At 35.8% G+C, this 27,949-nt stretch overlaps 1 long non-coding RNA gene across 1 annotated transcript; it reads left to right on the top strand.

The window, feature by feature from the left end:
- Positions 1-1,906: 1,906 nt before the first annotated feature.
- LOC109160588 lies at positions 1,907-26,375 on the top strand. Its single transcript, XR_002050783.1, has 3 exons — positions 1,907-2,131; positions 3,418-3,422; positions 26,335-26,375. It is a non-coding gene; the product is annotated as an uncharacterized LOC109160588 (long non-coding RNA).
- The last annotated feature ends 1,574 nt before the right edge of the window (positions 26,376-27,949 follow it).

Here is a 27,949-nt window from a genome sequence, read left to right as displayed (position 1 = left end):
TCGGTTTTCCTTCTACCATTGCGGGTTTGTGAGACTCTGGAAAAGATGTTCAATCGATACTGGTGGGGCGGAGGAGGTGGGGGAAGGCGGGGCATTCATTGATTAAGTTGGGATAGAATGTGTATGCCGAAGGCGCAGGGAGGCCTGGGATTTAAAAAATTACATGATTTCAATGTTGCTCTCTTTGCCAAACAAGGTTGGAGGCTGCTTATTCATCCTGATTCACTGGTGAGTCGCCTTTTGAAAGCACGTTATTATTCTACAACGGGCTTTTTGGATGCGCAGTTAGGAACGAATCCCAGTTATCTTTGGCGCAGTATTGTTGCGGGGAAGAGTGTTTTACAACAGGGAGTGGCTCGTCGTATCGGAGACAGGTGTGATACAAAGGTGTGGGGGTGGCACTCGCTTGCTGAGTCGTCTATATCGCCACTGATTACCCCATGTGTGGATGAACTACGAGATACGAGGGTACACGGTCTGCTTAATGAGAACGGGACTTGGGATGAAGACATCATTCGGGATATCTTCCATCTGTCTGATGTAGGAAGGATCTTAGCGACACCAATCAATACTCAAATACCGGACTGTTAGCGTTGGATTGGCGACATTAGAGGCCAATATTCAGTCAAACATGGCTATTGGCTGTTACGAGGTGGCCTGAATACTTCTGTTGAAACTAATGGATTTCATGCGTGGAAAGCCCTTTGGAACTTGCCGATTCCACCCAAAGTGAAAAACATGTTGTGGCGTTGTGCGCGTTGCATCTTACTAGTGCGGGAGAATCTACGTTCTAAGCGAGTTTGGATGGGTGGAGGTTGCCCGATGTGTGGTCACGTTGCCGAGACAGTGGAACACTTGTTCTGCACTTGTGCGTTTGCAAAGACAATATGTGAGGCTGATGATATGCTACAGGGACGAAATATCCTCGATTTTATGAACACGGTAATTGGGACTTCGCCAGTTGATGAAGCGGTGACTCTTGTGGCTGTTTTTTGGACAATCTGGCTTGCGCGTAATGAGCTTGTATGGCAGAATCACACTCCGTCCACGGAGATCACTCGGGCTCTTATGGTAAGGCTGCGGGGTACGTGGAATGAAGCTTATGCTAATCCTTGTAGAACGAGCAGCAGTGGGAGTTCTTCCACCGCCTGGACTCCACCGCCGAGAAACTACGTCAAATGCAACACTGATGCAGCTTTATCTGGAGATAGTGCTAGCTTTGGAGCTATGGTACGTGATCATGAAGGGTGTTTTGTCGCGGCGAAGAGCGGTCGCCTTGATAACACTCGGGACCCATTCGTAGCTGAAGCACTTGCGGTTAGGGAGGCGTTGTCATGGCTGAAAACTCGAAATCACAGGGACATCATTCTAGAGATGGATTGTTTAAATTTCTGCAAAACGTTTAATTCTTGTAAATCTGATTTTTCCCATGTTGGTTTAGTAGTTCAGCAATGTTTAGTAATTGCTAAGGATGTGGGGAACGTAAGCGTTACTCATGTCAGGAGATCAGCGAATTGCGTGGCTCATGAGCTTGCTCGGGCGACCAATTCTACGTCTGTCTCAGGGTGTGGACTGTTATCCCGCCTGATTGTATTTCGAATTTGTTAAGTCATTAATGGAATTTGGTTCGTTTGTTTCAAAAAAAAAAAAAAAAAAAAAGCACAAAAATTAAAGCTTCTACTAAATTTAAAGGCAAATTATATGATGGACCATGTATGATCTATCTTGTAATGTGGACAGATCATTGATACAAGGTATATTTTAATATACTAAGGTACACTCAATGCGGTAATTGCCCCCCTCCCCCACACCCTTATATTCTATACCTAGAAAGTAACATTATATTCTATATATAGATTATTGATATATAGATTATTGATTTGTTTTAACTTAAATCATTTTTTTCTGATTATTAAAATGTATACAATAATTGACTTCTTAGCATCCACTTCTATAATCACCATAGAAACATTTTTTCCACAATAAATTAAAGAGATAATCAAAAGTTCACTTTCACTTATAGTGAGTGACCTACCTATCTCATCATACTCTAAACCAAGCATATGCACACTTCTAGATCATGTATATCTTCATATAATTTATGTTGCATTATTAATAAACGAAACATATTGTCATATATATTACGTTATGTTATCTGAATATATGAAGAAATATTTCATTATAGTTTCCACTAATGTAGTTTTTACATTTCATTAACAATGCCACACTGAAGTTTGAAATTCTATTAAGTGAAAAATCAAGTACAATGATAACCATAATAATACAACAATACCAAAGTAATGCGGAAAACAAAAATAGGTAAAATGGGAATCCAAGCTAGCGAGAAAAAGGCATACCTCACATTATTCATGACGATTTTATAAAAAGCAACAAATTCATCCCTTAGACATTAGCATCTTCGAACATTCCTTCTTTGTCTTGGTACGATTTTGCGTATCTTATTCCCATAGAAAGTCACAAACATCCATTTTGGCTTTCCAGTCCGAGACATGATATTTTCCATGAAGATTCCAAATACCACTCCACAACAAAACCCAATCACTACCACTCTCCAAGTAAATCCACTCATGAATTTATCTTCCCACTCAGCATGTTGTTGTTGGTGTTCATGTGCCCTATTGTTGTCATTGCATTCTCTTGACAATGGAAATCCACATAAGTTGAGGTTTCCCCCATATGAGTCATTTTCAAAGGTGTTTAATTGGTAACCCGTAGGAATGCGTCCAACAAAATGATTTTGTGACAAGTTTAACACCTCAAGAAATTTCAAATTTGTAATTTGCTCAGGGATCTTCCCTACCAATTGATTCCAAGAGATGTCCAAAGATTCGAGTGATTTCAAGTTCCCTATTTGGTGTGGAATACTTCCATTGAGGCAGTTATGTGATAAGTTGAGAAGTATTAAGGCTTTCAAGTTTCCAATGAGCATTGGAATCTCTCCTTCAAGTTTGTTGCTTGACAAATCAATCGTAGCTAAGATGGTCAAAACCTTTTGTAGTTGAATTACTTGACCTTTCATTGTTAAATTGATTGAAATGACGTATAACCACCAAGGGGTACTAATTTCCAAATAACTTGCTTCTTTTTGGCTTTCCTGTATGACACTAACCATACTTTTAAAGCCATTGAAAAAATATTTTGGGAGAGCGCCTATAAACCTATTGCAAGAGAGATCAATGATTTGCAGTTTGGGAAACCAAATCGTAGAATTGGATGAGGTTATGGGTCCATACAATCTATTGGATCTCAATACTAGAACTTGTAACTCTAGAAGATCTCCAAGCCAGTTTGGAAATGTGTCACTTAACTTGTTATTCCCCAAATCAAGAGCCTCTAGTTTTCTACAATTGGCCAAAGATCTTGGAATAAGTCCTCGAAGTTGATTCCCATTCAAAGATATGGTTGTTATGATGTTTCCCTTTGCAAACATTGGGGGAACAATCAAATTAAAGTTGTTCATTCCCAAGTCCAACACAGATAGTTGGGTATGTTCACCCAAGCATTGTGGAATTTTGCCATTGAACTTGTTATTTTTTAATATCAAAACCTCAAGCATAGTCAAGTTGCAAATGGCTTTATTTAAAGGTCCTTGGAGTTGGTTGGATTGAACATTAAGAACCACAAGATCTTTAATGTTCAAAAACAATTCTATGGGTACCTCACCACTGAAATTGTTGGATGCAAAGTTGAGGAAGTTTGCATGAAGAAGGTTTGAAACTGAATGAGGGATCAAACCATCTAGTTGATTATTAGATAAATCAACAAAGGTTAATGATGAGTTGCTTGAAATCTCAGGAAGTTTTCCTGTAAATCTATTTCTGCTGAGGTCCAAGTTGAATAAAGACGGAAAGATAAAAATCCAGGGAGGTATGGTGCCATTGAAATTGTTGGATGCCAACAAGAGGGTGTTTGCATGAAGCAATTTTGAAAGTGAATGAGGGATCAAACCATCTAGTTGATTATTAGACAAATCAACTTTCTCTAATGATGATTTGCATGGAATCTCAGGAAGATTCCCTGTAAACTTATTCTGGCTGAGGTCCAACTCAAATAAAGAAGGAATGCAAAAAATCCAGGGTGGTATAGTGCCATTGAATTTGTTGGATCGAAGAGTAAGCATTGAAAGATTTTTAATGTTCAAAAGATTTTCTGTGAGTACCTCGCCACTGAAATTGTTGGATGCCAAGTTGAGGGATTTTAAATGAACAAGTTTTGAAATTGATTGAGGGATCAACCCATGTAGTTGATTGTTAGATAAATCAACACCGGGTAATGACGAATTGCATGAAATCTCAGGAAGATGCCCTGTAAACTGATTTTGGCTAAGTTCCAAATCGAGTGATGAAGAAGGAATGCAGAAAACCCAGGGAGGTATAGTGCCATTTACATGTTTCTAGACAACCCTAGCATTTGGAGGTTTTGGAGTCTGGTCAAACCAAGCGGGAGAGGACCAGTTAGTGAATTCCCACTTAATTCTAAAGCTTCAAGTTGAGTAAGGTTTACAATTGAAGATGGGAAACAACCGGAGAAATTGCTTTGATAGAGATATAAATTGATGAGCTCTTGGAGGTTAGAAAAGATGTCTGGAATTTCTCCCTCAAAATGGTTGTTTGAAAGGAATATATCAGTTAGTTGGTTCAAATTTGAGATTGTGGGTGGAAGACTACCGCTCAATTGATTACCCTGAAAATTCATTACTTTCAAATGTGTTAGATTGCCAATTGAATTTGGTATCTTTCCAAAAAAACTACCCGAAGCAACCAAAAAATATTTCAAGGACTTGAGATTGCCAATTGAATTCGGTATCTCTCCAGAAATATTCGTCAACCCAAGATCTAACACTTGTAGACTATGATTGCAATTCCAACTGACCTTTGGTAATGAACCAAATAGCTCCGTGTTTTGCTGTAGAATAAGTGACTCCAAATTCCGCAGCTGGAAAATGTTATCCGGAATAGAGCCAAGTATATTGTTGAATGAAAGATCTAATTGGTAATGAAGCAGATATATTCCTTGGTATGGTAAATGAGAGACCAGTACCAGACATAGATAATACCTCAAGCTTTGTGAGATTATAGAGAAACAATAAATCCGAACTAAAGCCGTAAAAGTTATGAGAAAGATCAAGAGAAACTAACTTGGACAACTGTGAAATTTCAAATGGGATTGCACCGGATAAGGAAGAGCTTGAAAGGTTGAGGTGAGTCAAGGCGGTCAAACTACCGATGGCATGTGAAAGAGAGGCAGAAGAGAAATTATTAAAGGCAAGATTGAGGGTTTGAAGGTGATGAAGTTGGAAAAGGGAAGAATTAGTGTTGATGGATCCTTGAAGTCTGCTGCAGCTAAGGTCCAAGGCAATGACATGACCAGTGGAGGCATCACAGGTAACACCCTCCCATTTGCAACAATCTGAGCTCTCATCCCAATATAACTTCTTCACTGGTTGTTGCTGCAAGCCTACACATATCGTTGGTGCAGATTCATCAATGTTAAAACGGTTTCTGAAATGCAATAGTAGAGAGGCATCAGCAGGAGCGCAGTGGTGATGCTTCGAAGAAGAAGAAGAAGAGACATATAGCAAAGTAAATATTATGAAGTTGAGCAAATGGCTTTCTTTCATGTTTTTGTTCTCTTTCTGTAGGTTTATTTGCAGGAATTGAATTATATGTACGTGTATTTATAGTGGAATTTAAGTGTCCATCCCACTGGGACAAGTACACCAAATTTCCTCCATACTTTATTGGTAAAACAATCTAAAATTTTGTAGCCTAGCTTTGTGATAATTTTTTGTATGCTTATTGTATGCAGTAAACTTGTAAGTTTACGATCAAAGCCGATAATGCCTTAAATTCGAAGGACCTTTAGTGGAATTTACTCTAATTAAAACTACAAACATATTACATTTTCCTAGTTTATATGTGATTTAGTTTTCATGCATGTGTAGATATCAACAAATTAGAGTCTCAATTGTATGGTAATCTTTAATGAGGTGAGTACGTAACATGAAGGTGGACTGTACTATACTTTGATAGTCTAGCATATAAATCTCAACCCAATTATATTAATTACATCCGTACGCCAATGCAGGACTAAATTGTATTGCTTACTCCGATCCATGCGCCATGGAAAATGTATAACACGCCTGTGCTCTGTAATGTACTGTATATGAAAATGACTTGTGCTATATATATAAACACTCTCTGGTAAAATAGTTAGCATATCAATTTTTAAGAAAAAAATTTATTTTTGTCCCTAAATTATAGGGTAATTGTAGAATTCGTCCCTAAGTGTTGGTCATGTTCACTTTTCGTCCCTAAGTTATTATTGGCGTTACACTTTTCATCCTTGAGTTATAAGGTAATTGTAGGATTCGTCCCTAAGTGTTGGTCATGCTCACTTTTCGTCCCTAAGTTATCATTGACGTTGCACTTTTCGTCCCTGAGTTATACTACATTTGCAAATTTCGTCCCTAATCACTACTACATAAATTGTATACTATGCCACTTAATAGACGGCGGCGGGTTTTTTAAATAACCGGCGTCTATTATATTGTGTTATACTACTTCACTTAATAGACGACGGTTGTTTAAATAACTATTAGTTAATTTTGGCTTATTTGATCACTATTAGTTGTTTGACATAGTTAAACAATCAATATGGGCAAATTATGTTGTGCAACTGTGTGCACCATGCATGGGGATGCATGGTGCACATTGTTTTATGTTCATAATTACTGAACTATATGTTCATAATTATAAAGTTATATATTTATAATTTTTGAACTCTATATTCACAATTACATAACTCTATGTTCATAATTTTCGATGTTCATATTCCCAATTGTTGAACTCTGTATTCACAAATCACAGAACTATATGTTCATAATTTGATAACTATACAGTTTAGAAATTATGAATCTATAGTACAGAAATTATGAATCTACAATACAGGTATTATGAATCTACTGTATTTAAATTATGAATCTACAGTATAGATTTTATGAATCTACAGTATAAAAATTATAAATCTACAGTATAGAAATTATGAATCCAATTCCGTGTGCACCATGTGCACTTTGCATGGTGCACACGGTTGCACAGCATAACGATCCATCAATATGAGTATTTGATTAATTAGTTTTTTTTTTTTTTTTTGTAACAACTTATTGCTCCAAAATACTAAAATTCAAAAAGTCACTCAAAGAAATTTTTTTGATCAGCTTTTTGAGAAAGTCATTTTGTATGTAATAAGCTAATAGCTAACAACTAATTTACCAAACACTCACTAGTACAAAATTGAACATAGAAGATTGACCATAGGCCACCATTGTTGAGAAATTGGTTGCCTAATCTTAGCCCAAAAATTCGCAGTGGCAATCAGCTAATGCTATCAACTAATTAAACTCACTAATCCATCAACTAATAATCATTTATCAAACACCCCCATAATCTTTGCATTTCTCAACCCCACAAAAATTACTCTAGATAGATGCATGACTAGGCTTATATATATATATATAGGGATGCATTCAGGTGCGAATAAGTGCCCAGAAGGGAAATGCGAACGAATCAGCGCGCGACACGTGTCCAGATCTAATAGATTAAAAAAAATGCGGTGGCATTTTCGTAAATAATTGAACATCGAAGTGCAAGTAAAATCACTTACAAATGCACCTACTTTCACCTTTAAGTGCATGTAATTTTGTCTTGATAACATTCACTTCCCGCAACCATTCATTCACATAGGTGCACCTACTTATAACTATAGGTGCAACTACTTATAACTATAGGTGCACCTACTTTCACCTATAAGTGCATATAATTTTGTCTTGTTAACATGCATTCACTTCCCGCACCCATTCATTCACCTGGGTGCACCTACTTATAATTATATGTGCAACTACTTATAACTATATGTGCAACTACTTATAACTATAGGTGCACCTACTTTCACCTATAAGTGCATGTAATTTTGTCTTGTTAACATTCACTTCCCGCAACCATTCATTCACTTGGGTGCACCTACTTATAACTATAGGTGCAACTACTTATACCTACAGGTGCAACTACTCATAACTATAGATGCAACTACTTATAACTATAGGTGCACTTCGTATTGATGCTCAGTGTAAATTTTACTTGCACCTATAATACATTTTACTTGCACTTCGATGTTCAATTATTTACGAAAATGCCACCGAGTTTTTTTAATCCATTAGATCTGGACACGTGTCGCGCGCTGATTGGTTCGCATATTCCTTCCTGGGAACTTCATTCGCACCTGAGTGCAATTCTATATATATATATATATATATATATATATATATATATATATATATATATATATATATATATAGAGAGAGAGAGAGAGAGAGAGAGAGTTGCACTCGGGTGCGAACGGCTCGCCCAGGCGCGAAATAGGAACGGATTCTGTCCGTCCACGTGTCTAGATCTAATGGATGAGAAACACTGATTTTTTAAAAAAATGCGGTGGCATTTTCGTAAATAATTTAACATCGAAGTGCAAGTAAAATGTATTACAAGTGCATGTAAAATGTATTATAGGTGCAAGTAAAAATTTACACTGAGCATCAATACTTAGTTGCACCTATAGTTCTAAGTAGTTGCACCTATAGTTCTAAGTAGTTGCACATATAGTTATAAGTAGTTGCACCTAAGTGTATGAATGTTTGCGAGTGGTTTTCGGGGGTATTACTACCCGCTGAACTCAGATCAATGAATGTTAACAAGACAAAATTACATGCACTTATAGGTGAAAGTAGGTGCACTAATAGTTATAAGTAGTTGCACCTATAGTTATAAATAGTTGCACATATAGTTATAAGCACACCCAGGTGCATGAATGTTTGCGAAAAGTGAATGCTAACAAGGCAAAATTACATGCACTTATAGGTGAAAGTAGGTGCACTTGTAAGTGATTTTACTTGCACTTCGATGTTCAATTATTTACGAAAATGCCACCGCATTTTTTTTTTAATTTATTAAATCTGGACACGTGTCGCGCGCTGATTCGTTCGCATTTCCTTTCTGGGCACTTATTCGCACCTGAGTGCGTCCCTATATATATATATATATATATATATATATATATATATATATATATATATATATATATATATATATATTATTGCTTACTCCATGGGTTGGGACATGGAAAATGTATAACATACGTAATTTTACTCTACCTTCAACGAAACCGACCTGGCGACCTCTATCATAATTATTAGATCTCAACTTTAATTGTATTATTGCTTACTCCGTGGGCTAGGGCATGTAAAATGTATAACCTAACTTCATTCTTCAACGAAGTTTCTATCATAATTATTCTATTGCTTATTCCACAGGTCAGGGTATGTAAAATATACAATGTAACTTCACTATTTAGCAAAGCTTCTATCTATTGTGAAATCAGACATATCTTCGCGTGAACATTGTATCATTTACTTTGACCCGATCCAAATTAGAAGTGAACTTCACATATATTTTTGAAACCCATGTACCTCATTGTTTAACTTATCGATATTACGATATAGAAATTGTGAGATTCATGTCAATTTTTTGAAATACCAAAAATATATAAGACTATATATTTGGCATACCTAATTTATAAGCTAGCTAGCTTAAAACTGAAAGTTTAAAAGCTAACTAGTAGCTACTAGCTTATACTGAATGCTTAAAAGCTAACTAGTGTAGCTACTAGAGCTTATTTTGAAACATTAGTTAAGCCATCATTTCAAAATAAGCTATTATTTTAAGATATATATACTTATCAAATAGAGTTTATAACATTATAATTTTTTTTTTAACTTAAAATAAGTTATAAGTTTTAAAATACAAACTTTACTAAACATAACCTAGGTAAGTGCAATGAAAGCTTATTAAAGAACAAGTTCATTAAAAACAACTAATGAACAATGAATAATCATATTATAATAAAATAATTAAAACTACCTACATAATTGAGGATTAAAATCACATTACATTGTCCCTGTGATTTTAATTTCATGTATGTATAGATTTCAACAAATTAGTCTCAATTCAATTCTATGGTAGGTAATCTTTAATGAAATAATGAGGTGAGTACATGAAGGTGCACTGTACTGTACAGTGTTTTGAAAGTCTTTGCATATATATCTCAATTCAAGCCAATTACATACGCCAATGCATGACTTGGTTTGGTTTCTATTGCTTACTCCATACGGCATGGAAATGTAAAACCTAACTTCATTGTTCAATGAAACTGCATGGGAAATTCTCTATATATGACTTTGACTTGATTTTTATTGTTTACTCCAGAGGTTGGGGCATGGAAAATTTATAATGTAACTTCATTCATATTTATTCTGGTAAAAAAATATGGTTAGAGATAAATTGATTATATATGTACAAGTAATCAAGAGATGATTTAGGTGGGATGGCAACTTATGGCTTTAGTTTAGGAAAGGTGAAATGTTTGATTAACACTTTCTCCATTTGGTATTTACACTTCTTTTGGTCTTTTTAGAAATATTAATAGTGATATTTTTATGCCAAGGACTTTGTGCATGGTCTAGTGGCATCAAGTTGCTCGTCTCAGTGGAGGCGGTATTGGTATGGACTCCTTTGACCTTCATAGGTTGAAAAAATAGTTATGAACAGATACTGCATTGTAATAGAGTTTGTAGTACTAAAAAAAAATAGTGATATTTTTATTTTTATTCTTTAAAATATAATATGTGCAAGCATTCATTTATATTAATAGTGAGATATATAATTTATAATGTGTTTTCTATTTTAATCATTTTATCAAATTAATAATGTTTCATATTTTGGTATAAACATCTTTTTTATAAAGTTTTGATGTGTTTTGATTTTTCGCACATATCCAACAATATTTATGGCTATGCATTTAAGTGTTTTTTTTTTTCAAATGATTTATTTTGTATTAATCTTTCGGCCCACTGAAAAAAATTTCTGACACTGCCCCTGCCATTGACACAAACTCACTTTCTGATTTGACATTTTGTAGTGAGTTGAAATTTGGAATAAAAAGAAAAAAAGGAAGAAAACTAATCATACAAAAATAGTCAAATAGGAAGTTACAAAAATGACAACTACCATTTAGTGTGATGGCATCCTGGTTACTATTCCAAATGGATGGTCATAAGTTTGAACCCATGTGGTGGGGGCTTAGATTTTTTGGGCTGAAAATGTTCAGTATTTCAAAAAAAGGAAGTGACAAAAATTGTGTGATTTTTGTAAAGTAAAGAATTACCTCTCTCTCCCCCATACCTCATGCTTAAGGGACGAGGTGATGAACCACCACACCAACTATATATGTTGGTTATTGCCCCTGTCTATATACATAAATGGTACATCAGATTATTCTGAAAATACTTTCAAACTCCATATCGAAGCATATTCATTTCAAACTCCATACCAAAGCATATTCATTGCAATGGAAAAGTTTAATTAGTGATGGATCGAGGATTTTGAACCCAACGTGAATTGAACACGCAACCTTCTAATCTAGAGTCAAACACACTACCATTGCGCCACGAATCCTTTAGCTATAACTCATATCTTACATAATTATAGAATGAACATTCTATTTTGGAATGTTTTCCCCTCAACTGCCATTTTACGCAGTTCGTTATCTAACAACCTGTGAAAAAGTAAAAACATCTAATTAACTAAGCTACATCTGCTGCACTTCTAATCTTCTTTGGCTCCCATATTTTCCCAAAAGGTTGAATCCTCAACCCTAGTGTGACAGAGCAGTTGAGAGAATGTAAATTACAGTGACTAAATAACTAAATAGATAAGGCCAAATATTGGTGTACACAAGGAATCTGTCCACTTTGAACATAATTCCAACATTTCAGCTGCCGAGGTTCAAAGCTTAGTCTCTTCTTCCAAATACTACCTTCTGAACCAGTGAGTTAAGCATGTGCGGGTTTCTTTAGCTCCCATACTTGTTCTATGAGGTTAACATACTTTTGCTCTTCACTAACACCAAACAGCAAATGCTCCACCATTTCTTTAATTTATCAATTTTTAGATTTGCATTTTCTATAGTTTCTCTTCCTGAACCCCAATCTTGCAGTGGCTAGCCATCTGATCTGTAAATTATTCATTTCCTATAATCTGATCCAGGTATAGTATCATGAAATTCATACAACAAATAGCACAAGCAGCAGAACATGTCACAGAGTAAACTATCACAAACTAGGGGGTTTCCGGTCTCTACCATCATTCTATACTATTTCAAATCTTCTCTACCTTAAAAAGATCAGAGTTTTGCAATATACTAAAAATGAACATGTATTATAGTCGCCAAATGACTTATGGTCGAGCGGCATAGTTGTGGTTTCTCAAATGAGAGGTCTCTGATTCAAACCTCAATGTGGGGGCATAGATTCTTTGTAATGAGATGAAGTGATCCAAATGGGGATGCTCAGTGAACTAAAAATACCAAGCTTATCCTGCGAATTCTCCTTGAATGGGGATGCTCAGTGAACTAAAAATACCACGGATGCTCTAAAAATACTTATCCTAGTGAATTCTCCTGCTTATCCTTGAATGGGAATGCTCTAAAAATACTTATCCTAGTCTCCTGCTTATCCTTGAATGGGAATGCTCTAAAAATACTTATCCTAGTGAATTCATTGACAGAAACTGCTTATCCTTGAAAGGGGATGCTCTAAAAATACTTATCCTAGTGAATTCATTGACAGGAAAGAGGAGCGGCTTCATATTGCTTTTACTTATCCTAGTGAATTCATTGACAGGAAAGAGGAGCTTCATATTGCTTTTACTTATCCTAGTGAATTCATTGACAGTAAAGATGAGCTTCATATTGCTTTTTATGAATTAATTTTAGTGGAGATCCTTGTCTTTGGCGACAATTCCAAATTTAGTCCTAGACTATCGTTTTTTTCATTTAACAACCAATACTATCATATTTTGAACACTTTTGTTCCTTCCGATGACTTTTTCGGTGAAACCCTATTTTAGGCAAGTGTGTTTTCATCTCTTCAAAATTATTATTATTATTTTCTCAATGAATTAATTCCAACAAATGTCCCTTGTCTTTGTTGGCAATTCCATATTTAGTCCCGGACAATCGTTTTTGTCATTCAACAATCCAAACTATCATATTTTGGACACTTTTAGTCCTTCCGATGATTTTTTCTGGCGACTCCCTATTTTAAACAAGATCATTTTCGTCTCTTCAATTTTATTTTATTTTTAAATTTTCCCATTCTCTGCACAGTTTTTTTTTTTTTTTTTTTTTTTTTTTTGGATTTTCGTCTCTTAGGCTGTGGACTCACTCTTTTTTGAAGGCCCTTTCTATTGTCTTTCTAGTATGGTTCCTCCATCAGAACACTGAACGCCAAGCTTCGCAGAGTTGCTCTTTCCCCAGTCCACATCATAGTGTGGAATCTGGATCCTTTCATCGAGCACCATTTCTTTTAGACAGAAAGGTGTTCTCTATTGTATCAAGTGATAAGCTAAGTAGTAGACTACTATGGAGAGACTAAGCTCTCTGTGGTAATCTTTAATGAGCTGAGGTGAGTACATGAAGGTGCATTGTACAGTGTGGACAAAACTTTATGGTTTGGATGTCCGTATTGATGGTGCCACCTAGGAATTGAGGACTTGACATTGACATTGACCTGACAGTTACGAGCGGGAATGTTGTAAACATCATTCACGACCGGACCGCGCATCAGGGTTGTTCCCAATGATCGATCCTTATTAAGAAAATGAGTGTCAAAAAATTCAGCCGAAACCGAGTTAGTTTTACACAGCTTGGAAATGGAAATTAAATTTTTCTGTAAACTCGGAACACATAATACTTCAGATAGGGAAAGAAAGATTTGTACATGGGAGTGAAACAGACACTGTGTGTGAAATACGTAAACTCTTACCATCACCCAGAATAATCTCATCCGGACCTGTGTAGTCTAAAAATGTCTGTAGCGACATAGGATCAGTGATAGTGTGATGTGAGGCTCCCGAGTCCACGAGCCAGGATTTGGACTACGCTGGACTAGTAGCCGTGAAGTTCACCATGGGGGATTGCTGGCTTTGGCTTTGAGGTTCGAGAACAGTAACATTGTTCTCCTTTAGAAATTTGGCGAGTTTGCTGCAGTATCGCGTGTCATGCCCGAGGTAATCGCAATAGTTGCAATGCCGAGCCAGACGGTTGCCATAAGATCGCATTTGACCTTGCCTCCCATTCGTACCACCTCTGCCACGTTAATTGCTTGGCTGGAAATTTGACTCAACTGTGTTGTTAGATCGCCGGTGTATCGCATTTGCCGTAGGCACGTGAACTTGAGAGGCGGCATCATTATCGCTTAGCCGTCGTTCATAATCTGTAAGAACGTCATGCAATTCCCCAAACGAAATACTATCAGTTCGCACACGAATGGCAGCCACAATGGAGTTATATTCATCACTGAGTTGTGTGAATATATGCACCACCAGGTCCTCTTCATGAACCGGGCTTTGCGCAAGGGCTAAGTCATCAGCAATTTACCGCATCTCACGCATGTAGGTGTCGACGGACATGTTGCCTTTGGGGTTCTAAGCGAGTTTCACTTTTAACGAAACTATTCGGCTTCGGGAAGAAGCTACGCAAGTCATGGACAACCAGGTCCAGGCGTCAAGCGCAGATGTAACCGATGAAATTATAGGTTGTAGGACGTCTGTCAAACTACCTAGGAACGCACTCAGGATAATTTGATCCTGTCGATAGCACGCCGTGTAGGCCGGATTAGATATCGTTTGCGCCGTGTCGGAGTATTTTGCTGGAGCAGACTCTGTTCCTTTAACGTAGCCCACGAGGTCCAAGCATGTGAGCATAGACTCAACTTGTTTTTTCCCAAATGGGAAAATTGGAGGTTGTAAGATTGATTCGGAGATGAGAAGGGGCATAGATTTGGATAACAGTGGGTTGAGTTGAGCCAACCATGATAAAACAAGAAGGGAAAGAAGAGAGAAGACAGGGAAAAGTCTCATTAGAGTATTGGCTCTGAAACCATGTGAAAGTGTGAACTGAACGTGTATTATTGATTATGTTAGTGTTTTAATTGCTCAAAAAACCCCAACTTATAATTGGCAATATTATTATGGCAAACTAAGATAGGGTTAGCTTAGTGTCGGTTTGTTCAACTGAGGACTGATCAATCAGATACAACAACAGAGGGACTGACACTGAAGATCTGTTTTAGGAAGCTGTTTCCTTAAAGGCTGAACGCGCTTTAAAGAAGACACACTTGGAAAGAAGATCAGCGTATCTGCTTTGGAAAGGTATGGACTGAATCTTTAAGATTACATTTTTCAAATATTGTCCTACCATCTACAATCAAAGATATCTATGGAGAGTGTTCCTTCTATGGAACTATAAGTACTCTTATTCGACAAGAATTAGGGTTACGCTTTTAAGAAGGAAGAAACACTCCAAACCAGTTTTATGAGATCAGATCTTTGATTATCATGCCTCTTCTCAATACAATATGTTCATGGTGATTATGATGAAGAACTTGAGAAGAATTACTGTTGCTTAAACGAAAGGACACTACTATCACACTGTTGTGGGAACAACCGAGAAGAGCGTCATTGAAGTGGACTGCATCAGAGTGGGCTCTCCAAGTGAAGGGATTTCATTGGACTTCTGTATGCATGGCTCTCCACGTTCAGCAATCCACTAAACCTGTGTAGACTGAATACGTACCTTGTGTGGGGCACTTGGGTGAGATTATTGTTTCTCTACCTTTGTACATTGGATTATGATTTAGTGGATTGGACGCCAATGTGATCGTCCCCCAGACGTAGATACACACTGTATCAAACTGGGTAAACATCTTGTGTTTTTGCTTTGTGCCGTTATCTCTTTCTATAATCATCTCAATGATCTGCCTTACTGACTGACTTCATCGTTGAATCAGTCAGTCCATTTCGTCAGTTGGTTAATCCAGTTAATTTGATTAAAAATGAGAAAATGCAAAATTACAGAATATCTGTTGAAGGAATAAATAGGGAGCAATTCACAGAAGAAGGAAACAAATTATACAAGCCTAAAGGACTAGGCAACAGACTAACAACCTATACTAAGTCTAAGTTTTAACAGTTCACATTTTATGGGTTCCAATTTAGTTGGGTTTTTGCTTGAGGTTTAGCACGCACAAGACAAAGAAGGTATGGTAGGAGGAGAGTATCTTCAATTCTACTCAATAAAATAGTATATACTATGCCTTTGATAATAATAATAATGACAGTACTGTACGATCAAATTCAGTCTTAAATATAATTTATGATATATCTTTTCTTAATGGAATAGGAGCAGAATTTTGAGAAGAAAAGAGAATTTCTTTGTGTGTGTTCTTGTGTTGTTTCTCACTTTCTTTCTAACATTATGTATAAAAAGGTTGCTCCCACAACATGTTTATATAGGAGATTGATACTAAATAGCATCATCATAACACATTAACCAACATAAATTCAATTTAAAAATTGAATTATAACGTTTGAAACGGTTACTTATTATCGAAAGAATATCAACGGTCACGAACTTAATATCTGATTAATTCGTACCGACCATAACAACTTGATTCAAAATATCTGAGTGACCGAGAAGTTCGTACAAACTCAAAATTTTAAAGAATTGGGACCGGAAATCACACCCGAGTGGTCCGCAAGCACCGAAACGGTGCAGCACGAATCAATGCATAAAGCATTGACTCGTGCTGCTGCCACGATAGGAGCACGAAAGGAGCCAAAGATTATTAAAAATCAAGGCACCACACGAAAGCTTAAAAATAAGCTTTCAAGTTTCGTGCATGTATCATTGAGCCACGAAACTTGTGCCAACAAGAATTTGTGCTTTCAAACCCAAATTAAGCTTTCTAATTAAAGCCTACAATTCTTAAGCTTAATTAAGCTTATCCATGCACCTCTGTCCCAAATTCCAATTAAACTTTCCAAAGCTTAATCACACTTAAGCTTTTAACACAAACTTTCGTGCGGGCAACGAAAGTTATTAAAATGCTAATTTTTAATTAGCATCTAAACTTAAGTTTTTGACGTCTCTCAAATAGGTTCACTTTGAGAATCAATTTCTCATTCACCTATTACCCATTTTGAGCGTACATTATATCAAATTCTTCGTCGCACTACGAAGAACCCGAATCCACATTGACCCGACCCAAATCGGAAGTGGATCCCACATATATTTGTACCACAAAATAATAAAACTCAAAAAGTCATTTTAATGCTATTTTTCCAACAATCCCCCACATGAATGAAAATTGATTTTCAGGGTATTTTGAAATGGAAACAACTGTGTTCAACGGTCGATCCCTGCATAGGATAGGTAGGGATCACTATACCCTTTGAACCTTCCCTTGTGAAGACATGTTTACTCTACTGGCTGTACGGTAGAATGCGATGTCTTTGAACCGACTACCGTTTGTGTAGACGATGACATATCTCACACAGGAACCTCCCAACCATGCTCTGTTCTCATGAGTGTGCCCATTTTGGTCGTGGGTCACCGTCCTGGTTCTGCAAGAGTTTGTGAAGAATTGTGCCCATCAATTCTCCTTTGAAGCGACCCTCACTTCTCTCTCACATAGGTGATTCTTTTCCGAGTATCCCGCATGCTCACACATGTCAACCGACATTTGAATCATTAAAGCATCAACATGCTAACCTTGCGCAGGAGCCACTGTTTCTAACGAGGAGTGGTAGGAAGTCCGAGACCCCACAGTGACACACTCCGTTCCATAATTTAGTTGTCACATTGAACCTAGGTGCCAGCTAGGTTGGGTATCCACTATAGAACTTTTAGTCCAAGGGCTTTAGACCCATTCCTCGTTCCAACTTCTCCACAACCATTTGCTTACCCTCGGGTTAGCGAGTTAGCGGCCGCTAAGTTATCTTTTGACATCACGTAGTCAATAGAGATAACCCCTGTTGTGAGAAATTGTTTAATGGTATGTTGTATACGACTTATAAGTCTAGACTTACCATTCCACATCTAACTCTGTACTTAACCAATTTTGGCTTGACTATCGCAATGCACACAAATTGGAGGTACAAGTTTACCACTAGGAACATTCCCGAAAAATGGCATAGCCATTCGGCCTACTCGTTCGCGACACGAGTGTAAGGCTCTCAGCTTAGATCCCGTCGGATCTTAGCTATCACAAATCATTTCGAGAATTTCCATCTAACCAACTGCACTGGCCTACGTAAAGACGTAGCCTTTAATGGACTTAGCGTCCTTTGATATCCGTGCTATACTTTCCAAGTACAGCTAGATATCCCACGTTGTGCAGTCTAGAGTACGAGCATACCTTAAGTACCTCATAACTCACGCTATTGCCTTCTAGTGCGTAACACTAGGGTTACTCGTATGTCTACCTAGTTCGCTAACCGCTAAGGCAATATTCAGCCTAGTACAACCCATTAGATACAATTAAAGTACCAATAATCTGAATGTATTCTCCGTGAGATGTACAATCTTCGTGATTATTGGCTAGTTTTATGTTAGTATCTAACGGTGTCCAAGCCACTTGATTAACATCCTTTACAAGGATTTAATCAACACAATGAGATTGGCTTAACACGAGACCATACGGTCTTCTCACAATTTTAATCCCGAGGATTAAATCTGCCAACCCCATATCCTTCATGTCAAATATCAAATTTAACATGTTCAAGGTAGAATTGATCATTTGATCGTTACTGGCCACGTTGAGTTCTAACGTGTATAGACAAATAGCGATAACCTCGTCTATTGTACGCATTACGTAGACATTTATTACATTTGTTTATACTAAACTCGTGACACATCATTGTATGATTAAAACCTACATGCCAAATACTAAGGCAATTGTTTCAAACCATACAATGATCTCACCAATTACACTTTCTTTCCATAGCGCGGAACCACAAACCCTCGGGTTGTTCCATGTCTATTAAGAAAGCGATACATCCATTTCGATAAACTTCCAAGTCTCGCTAAACAGCTCTTGGGAAGTATCATCCTAATGGATTTCATTCTCATCACAAGAGAATATATAATGAAGTAATTGTGGCACTCGAGTCGCATAAAATCTAAAATTACAAGCCCGGCCATTTTACTTCAATATAACCAACCGGTTTTATCTTCCGACTAGTGATCCACTTAGGATCCCGAGGTTTTACAACCCGGGGGAAGAACAACCAGTTCCAAGTATGATTCTTTTAGATAGAATCTACTTCACTCTCGGTAGCCTCTCTCGGGTTGGTCCACCTGTAGAAGTCAACGGTTCTACATACGTTCGAGGCTTGTTTTCTAACAACCATGTCAGAAAATTTAGATTATTTTCTAGTAAACAAGTTAGAATATGCGCACCACATTCTAACACGTACGTCAGAAAATATGGACCAAAAGATTTTTCAATCCTAGCTCTCTTGCTACGTTTAGCTTTGAGCTCGGGTTCTCTTTCGTACCCTTCAACCATAGCTACGTCGAAAATTCCTTTCAACGTGCTAGGTCCTTTATTGAACCCACACAGAAACACATCTTCAAGGAACGATGAATTTCTTGATTCAATTTACCGTGTTCTTATGTACATCCAGAGCGTAGGACTCGTGTACTAAGAACCAAAACGCCTTTGGCAAGACATCCCCACATTTCAGGCATTAGTAGGAAAGCTTCCTACGTACCCACAATTCGTAAGAATTTCATGCGGGTAACCTTATTTAAAAGGTACTTACTTGTCCAAAGTATTGTCTAACCCCACATATTTTGAGGTAGACCCGAACTTATCAACGTCTTGATATTTATGTTCGGCAACAACATTCGATCGACGTGAATACCGTGTCGTACAATCAAGTATGATACTAACGCTTACGCGGAAATCACCAAAAAGTGTTTCTTGTTCACCACACCGTTTGTTCGTAACCTCGTTAATCCACGATTAATTTGGTTTTTTTTTTCTCTTTTATTCTAATAAAGACTAAACATGTGCTACTCGTTAGCACATCTCGTAGAAGCTAATAGATTAGCCTTTACAAATTCATTCGATTTTTGACCGAAAGGCCATAAACCCGAATAAGTGCTTCCGAAATTGAAGCACGAATCAGTGCTTAGTAATGAAGCACGAAACATGCTGTACCAAACACGAATCATTGCTGCCAAACTAACGCGCCGATTCCCAAGCAATCTCTATTGCTTTAAATTATAAACTTCTAGCAACGTTCGGTTGCTTAATTTATAATTTCAGTGTTACTTAGCACTAGGATTATTAGTTAATTACACAATTAACCAAACCTCCTTTCGTGCTAATCACATAGCACTTTTAACAATGCTAAATTTAATTAGTCACATACGAAAGGTTTAAGCTAAGTAGATTAGCATTAAGACCAATCATAATCTAGCACCTTTATTGCTATTACCAAAGCACCAGATGCTTAAGTTTTCAACACCTAAAGGTGCAGCCACCAAGTGGCCGAAAGTGCCTAATTAGGCACTCTACCTAGTGCTTAATAGCACTATTACAGTGTTTTAATTTGCACTTCAAAGTGCCAAATTAATTTGCACTTTCCATTAGTGCTACAAAAGCACTATTTACCAAACACAATTTGTCTCAAATTAAATATACTAGTATAATTTGGAATTTTTGATCAAGTTAATTATAACACAATTAACGAGAACAAATCAACCAAATTTTCAAAACTAGTTGAACCAAACCCATATAATCGTTTTTAGAATATTATATAAAATATTCAACCCTTGAGCTGTGACGCTCACGATTATATAGTTATCCCAATTTTTGACAAATTGATCTTATTTGAAATCTGTATCGTTCAACATGAACTAGAACCGAAGTCCTTTTACGGGATTTCAAACATGCAACATGTTTGTTGCATTTTGTTCCGGCCGTTAAGCCATTTTAGCATTTTCCACATAATGCTCCGTGATGCACCACGCACCCATATTGAATTATTTCATACATTTGACATTATTCTAACAAATAATTCGTATGTACCAAAATTCAACTCAATGGAACAATTATATTTTTTATTCAAATAAAATATTACAAGGATACTACAATATTTATTCAAAATAAATAAATAGGAAAAACTACATTGGAAATAAATTCCTTATTCCTATCTCGTAGTAGTCCTTCAACCCGTGTGCCTTGTTCCATTTTCCAACCGTCCACTCCACGAAGGGTGGTCCATAGCGCACATTGGGGGTACCTCGGTTGTGACCTCACTCGTCCAACCATCCACATGTTTTGAACATAGCGAAATTGTCCTCAACCTTTTCACCAGGATGACGATTCGCTTCATAGTGGCATTTCTCCTTCTTCTCATAATCTTCTTGAAAGCTAAGTTTCCGCTTGAGTTTCCTTCGATTACGGTTGAAGTCATTGGTCACACTACCATAGTCCTCAGACCATGTAGTCATTACACCATCATAGGATCTTTCGTGGCTTTTAGCCGATCCGTTAGGCAGCACAATAGGTATCAATTGTGTGCCATTAGCCACAGGTCTACCGGATCGTGAACCAAAGTTCTCCGGAGCACCATCGTGTGTTTTTGCAACTCCCATGGAAACAACATTTCCAACCTTGCTGCCATCAACTGGCATCACGGAATGTGCAACATCGTTGCCGTTCCTACCATTAGAATGTGCACCACGAGCAACATTCACGGATCCAACACTTTTGGAATCCATCGATTTGTTCATTATCAAAAAGAAATAAGGTTTTAAGATTGTTGGTGATAATGAACCAAAACCGATTTAATATCCGTAAAATAATATTTATATATATACCCACGAAATATATATAGAATATTATTGGATATGTATCCGAAATATATATATACACACAAATATATATAAAACGGACCCAACGGTTATATATATACATGTATATCTACGGAAAAGATATACCAATATATATCAGCCAAAAAGAAAATATAATCCTTAGATTATAATTCCAAATCAACAAGAAAGAACGGATTTTTTCTTAGAGCATAATCCAAAACAAGAAAGAAGAAGGAAAGAAGAAAGTACGAGTTAGGCAAAGTGCCTGTCTTTCCTTAAAACCTTATTTGCCACCTCCCAAAAGTGCTAGGAGTGTTGTGGCCTAGGTTTCCCATGATAAAACATACAACGGTTCGACGTTTGAGCACCCAAACGAACAAACCCGGCGAACAAGAGCACGAGCAAAACACAGCTTCAAAAATGGAGTAGGAACAGAATTTTGAGAGGAAAAGAGAATTTCTTTGTGTGTGTTCTTGTGTTGTTTCTCACTTTCTTTCTAACATTATGTCCAAAAAGGTTGCTCCCACAACATGTTTATATAGGAGATTGATACTAAATAGCATCATCATGATTCATGACACATTAACCAACATAAATTCAATTTAAAAATTGAATTATAACGTTTGAAACGGTCGTACTTATTATCGAAAGAATATCAACGGTCACGAACTTAATATCCGATTAATTCGTACCGACGATAACGACCTGGTTCAAAATATCTGAGTGACAGAGAAGTTCGTACAAACTCAAAATTTTAACGAATTGGGACTGAAAACCACACCCGAGTGATCTGCAAGCACCAAAACGGTGCAGCACGAATCAATGCATAATGCATTAACTCGTGCTGCTGCCACGATAGGAGCACGAAAGGAGCCAAAGATTATTAAAAATCAAGGCACCACACGAAAGCTTAAAAATAAGCTTTCAAGTTTCGTGCATGTATCATTGAGCCACGAAACTTGTGCCAACATGAATTTGTGCTTTCAAACCCAAATTAAGCTTTCTAATTAAAGCTTACAATTCTTAAGCTTAATTAAGCTTATCCATACACCTTTGTCCCAAATTCCAGTTAAACTTTCCAAAGCTTAATCACACTTAAAGCTTTTAACACAAACTTTCGGGCAACGAAAGTTGTTAAAATGCTAATTTTTAATTAGCATCTAAACTTAAGTTTTTGACGTCTCTCAAATAGGTTCACTTTGAGAATCAATTTCTCATTCACCTATTACCCATTTTGAGCATACATTATATCAAATTCTTCATCTCACTACGAAGAACCCGAATCCACATTGACCCGCCTCAAATCGGAAGTGGATCCCACATATATTTGTACCACAAAATAATCACTCAAAATGTCATTTTAATGCTATTTTTCCAACAAAAATATGATTTCTGATATGCCATTTTTTTGTTTGGGTGAAGAGAAACCCAAAATGTAGAATAAATTACGTTCATATGTAATAGGCTGCAAAGAATACCTAAAAGGTAAATCGTACTAAATAGATCTTATACGATCAACTTGACCAGGAATGAATAATAATCGAATTTATGATCTTTTCGTATGAGATGATATGTCAAAATTTTAGATATTCAAAGTACGGTATCGATTAATCTTATTACGAGTTTAGAATATGAAATTTTAAACATAGTTTGAAATAAATAGTATTAGGGTGCTAAAGACCTTATGGTCGAGCGACATAACTGGGAAGTTACAGGTTCGAACCCCAGTGTGGGCATGTCTGTATGAACAAATATTACACTCTAATAGAGTCAGTAGATTTAAAAAAAAAAAAAGAGTGAATAGATTTTAAATATTTTTAAACTTTTCTTTTGTAGAAGATTTAATTAGTAAGTTAATTTTTTAATAAGATATTATATATACTATATTGAAATCTTAACAAATAGTGTTGAAATATCAAAGTTTTTAATTACATAGCAAAAATCTTAAACTTGTTCTATTTTTTATGGAATTATGTTGCACATCTCTGTGTCTTTAAGATAATTATTTATTAAGAATAGAAAACACAAATATTAAAGCCTCTACTAATTAAATTTAAAGGCAAATTATATCATGGACATGATCTATATTGTAAGGTGAATGGAGTATTGATACTAGGTACATTTTTAATATACTAAATGTACACTATTTATGTATTGAAGATATATCATTTGGCAGTATACCAAATAATATGTACTTTCAGTTCACAAATAATGTATTTTCAAATAATATACTAAATATTATTAATTTTAAAATTAATAGTCAAAAGTGGTAAATCATAATGCTCGAAAGACCAAAAGTTGTTATGCCATGGACCCGGGTTCACCTTGCAAGGTGGACCCACGTCCAAAATGACGTAGCTTTGCGCGTCTGGAATAACGATGCCGTTAGTGGCATCGTTTCCTCAGCCAATGATTTTTTTTTTTTTTTTTTTGTGAATATATAGTTCAAAAGTTGTGAATATAGATTCAAAAATTGTGTTATACTGTTGATATAATTGTGAATATAGAGTTAAAAATTTGTGAGTATATAGGGTTTTGCAATTGTGAATATTGAGTTCTGTAATTTTGTATATTGAGATCTAAAATTGTGAATATAGAGTTCTAAAATTGTGAATATAAAGTTATGCAATTGTGAATGTTGAGTTCTGTAATTTTGTATATTGAAATCTAAAATTATAAATATTCAGTTCTAAAATTGTGAATATAGAGTTCTAAAATTTTGAATATAGAGTTCAAAAATTGTGAATATAGAGGAATTAATTCAGAAGATAAACGTCAAGTTAACGGTAAGGAAGGAAGCAAATTTTTTTTTTTTATAAATTCAGACGGCATCGTTTTGAAGCAAAACAATACCGTTTTGGACTTGGGTCCACACCATAATTTGCCCCAAAAGTGATATAATTCTATAATTCACATACTCCCTCTTAACCTAGAAAGTAACATTCTATATATAGATTATTGATTTCTGTTAACTTAAATGATTTTGTTTCCTGATTATTAAAATGTATACAACAATTGACTACTCAACATCAACATGATTAGAATTAGTCTCTAATTCACTATTTGCGTGTCTAGCTAGACTTGTTCTATTCCGTATGGAATTATGTTGCACATCGCTTTGTCTTTGAGGTAATTATTTATTTAGACTGGAAATAAAGCACAAAAATTAAAGCAAATTATATTATGTAACATGATCTATCTTGTAATGTGGATCATTGATACAAAGTATATTTTTAATATACTATTTATGTATTACTTTTAGTACATAAATAATGTATATACAAATAATATATTTTTAGTACACAAATCAGTGTATTAAAAATGTATCTTATGTTAGACCATGGTCCATGGTATTATAATTGAAATTTAAACGTCAAGTATAAATTACTTGCTATCAAAAGCCTCTACTCTGTTGTCTTTCGATGAGAAAACAAAATAAGTTGTATGAATTAATACCTTGTGGTAAAAAACTTTGGTGATGATGGCCTCTACTCTGTTATCTTTCGATGAGAAAACAAAATAAGTTGTATGAATTAATACCTTGTGGTAAAAAACTTTGGTGAAAATTTATGGGTCCATGTACCATTACCCAGAAAACGTGGTTAATTTTAAAATTTATAATCAAAAGTGGTAAATCATAATGCCCAAAAAAACTAAAATATGATATAATTTTATAATGGGTTAGTACATAAAATGGTCCTCCACTATAATGGTTTTCTCAATTTCATTCTAAACTAATTTTGGTGACTTAATATAGTCTCAGACTAGCTTGTGTATTTTTGCTCAATTTAGTCCTTCGTTTGTTATTCCGTCCATTTGGTGTTAAAAAGATGAACAATTCAGTAATTTCAATATTGCATCTCTTTACTCATAAACCAGCGAAGTGTGAATTATATCTTTATTTTACGAATTACTCTCAAACCTGCGAATATGAAATTCGATTCGCATGTCTGGAAGTAATTCTAGGAGTAATTCGTAAAAGAAAGAGGGATTTCGCACGTCGCAGGACTGAGAGTAAAGAGAGGCCAATATTGAGATTATTGAATTGCCACTTTATTTAACACCAATTTGACAGAATAACAAACAGAGAACTAAATTGAGCAAAAACACAAAAGTCAATTACTATATTAGGTCACCAAAGTCGTTTAGGACGAAATTGAGAAAAATCACTATAGTCGATGACCATTTTGAATATTAACACATTCTATAATTCATATACCTAGTCCTTCTTAACCTATAAATTAAAGTAGCATTCTAAATATAGATTATTGATTTCAGGTAACTTAACTGATTTAATAAACGAAACATATTATCTGAATAATGAAGAAATATTTCATTAAACATAGTTTTCATTAGTGTAGTTTTTACACTTCATTAATAACGCCACATGCACTCAAATTTGAAATCCTATTAAGTGAAAAATCAAGTATGAAGATAATAACCATAATACAACAATACCAAAGTAATGCGGAAAAGAAAAACCTCTGAAAATAAAATCCAAGCTAGTATGAAAAATGCATACCTCACATTATTTGTGACGCTTTTGTAAAAGCAACAAATTCATCCTTTTAACATTAGCATATTCAAGCATTCCTTCTTCACCTTGGGACGGTTTTGCGTATTTTATTCCCGTAGAAAGTCACAAACAACCATTTTGGCTTCCTAGTTCGAGATATGAAATTTTCCATGAAGACTCCAAATACCATTCCACAACAAAACCCAATCACTACTGATCTCCAAGTAAATCCATTCATGAATTTATCTTCCAACTCAACATGTTGTTGTTGGTGTTTATTTGATCTATTGTTTTCATTGCATTCACTCGACAACGGAAATCCACATAAGTTGAGGTTTCCGCCATATGAGTCATTTCCAAAAGTGTTAAATTGGTTTCTCCTAGGAATGTGCCCAATCAAATGATTTCGAGACAAGTTTAACACTTCAAGAAATGTCAACTGTGTGATTTGCTCTGGGATCTTCCCTACTAACTGGTTCCAGAGATATCCAAAGATTCAAGCAATGTCAAGTTCCCCATTTGGTATGGAATACTTCCATTGAGATAATTATGTGATAAGTTGAGAAGTATTAGTGCATTCAAGTTTCCAAATGAGCATTGAAATCTCTCCTTCAAGTTTGTTGCTTGACAAATCAATTGTAGCTAAGATGGTCAAGACCTTCTCTAGTTGAATCTCATAACCTTTAATAATTAAACTGATTGAAATGGCATATGACCATAAAAAATTTCCTTTGTTTTCTATTTCCAAATACCTTGCTTCTTGATGACTTTCATGTTTGACATTGACCATACTTTTAAAGCCACTGAAAAAATATTTTGGGAGGACTTTGTTAGATATACAATAATCTAACTATACTGAACTATAGTATACGAGAAACCTGACCTCGTATGATAGCGGAAGCGTGGCCGTATTGGTCTCCAGCCATAGTTGATGTTCCTGTTGTGTTGCCTCTTAATGGTAGACCGTTAGCCATGTATTGCCTCAGGCCTGACTCAGAACCCTAGATGGTGTATTGGTATCTACTGAGCGGTCTGAGTACCGTAACTGAATGTGCTAACATCCAACATCCTATATCCCATCAATCCAGGATTATATTAGGCACAGAGTTTGGTTGACTAACAACTACTAGTTAGTAAGTCCAACCATACCACTTAATAAGCCTAGTCAACTTGCACCACTTAATTAAGGCCCTAATATATAATATATAATATATATTATTAGGGAAAATCTTACATTCTCCCACTTGGTGCAAGTACTAGTACAACCTTCATCAAAGAACAAAACACATGAATCATAGTGACATTTCCTCTATTTAATAAGAGTAGTATCTATTATGGTCACATGCATTTTAATTCTCCAACTTAGGTCCATTATGAACAAACCCTATGTTTATTCTCGGTACCTTAAGGGATGTTTCTCAAAATACATTATGTGCACAACTGAAGGAGAAAACGCATCCAAATTGTACAAAAGAGTACAATGTATGATCTCTAAAACTTTATAAGCATGCCTTAAGTAGAGATCTCTTAATGTTAGCATAATGCTAACTATATTCCATGACTTCTTTATAAGTT

The sequence above is a fragment of the Ipomoea nil genome, unplaced genomic scaffold (assembly GCF_001879475.1).
Source record: "Ipomoea nil cultivar Tokyo-kokei standard unplaced genomic scaffold, Asagao_1.1 scaffold2848, whole genome shotgun sequence".
In the NCBI taxonomy this organism is placed as follows: Eukaryota; Viridiplantae; Streptophyta; class Magnoliopsida; order Solanales; family Convolvulaceae; genus Ipomoea; species Ipomoea nil.
This window is presented reverse-complemented; position numbering and strand designations above follow the sequence as displayed.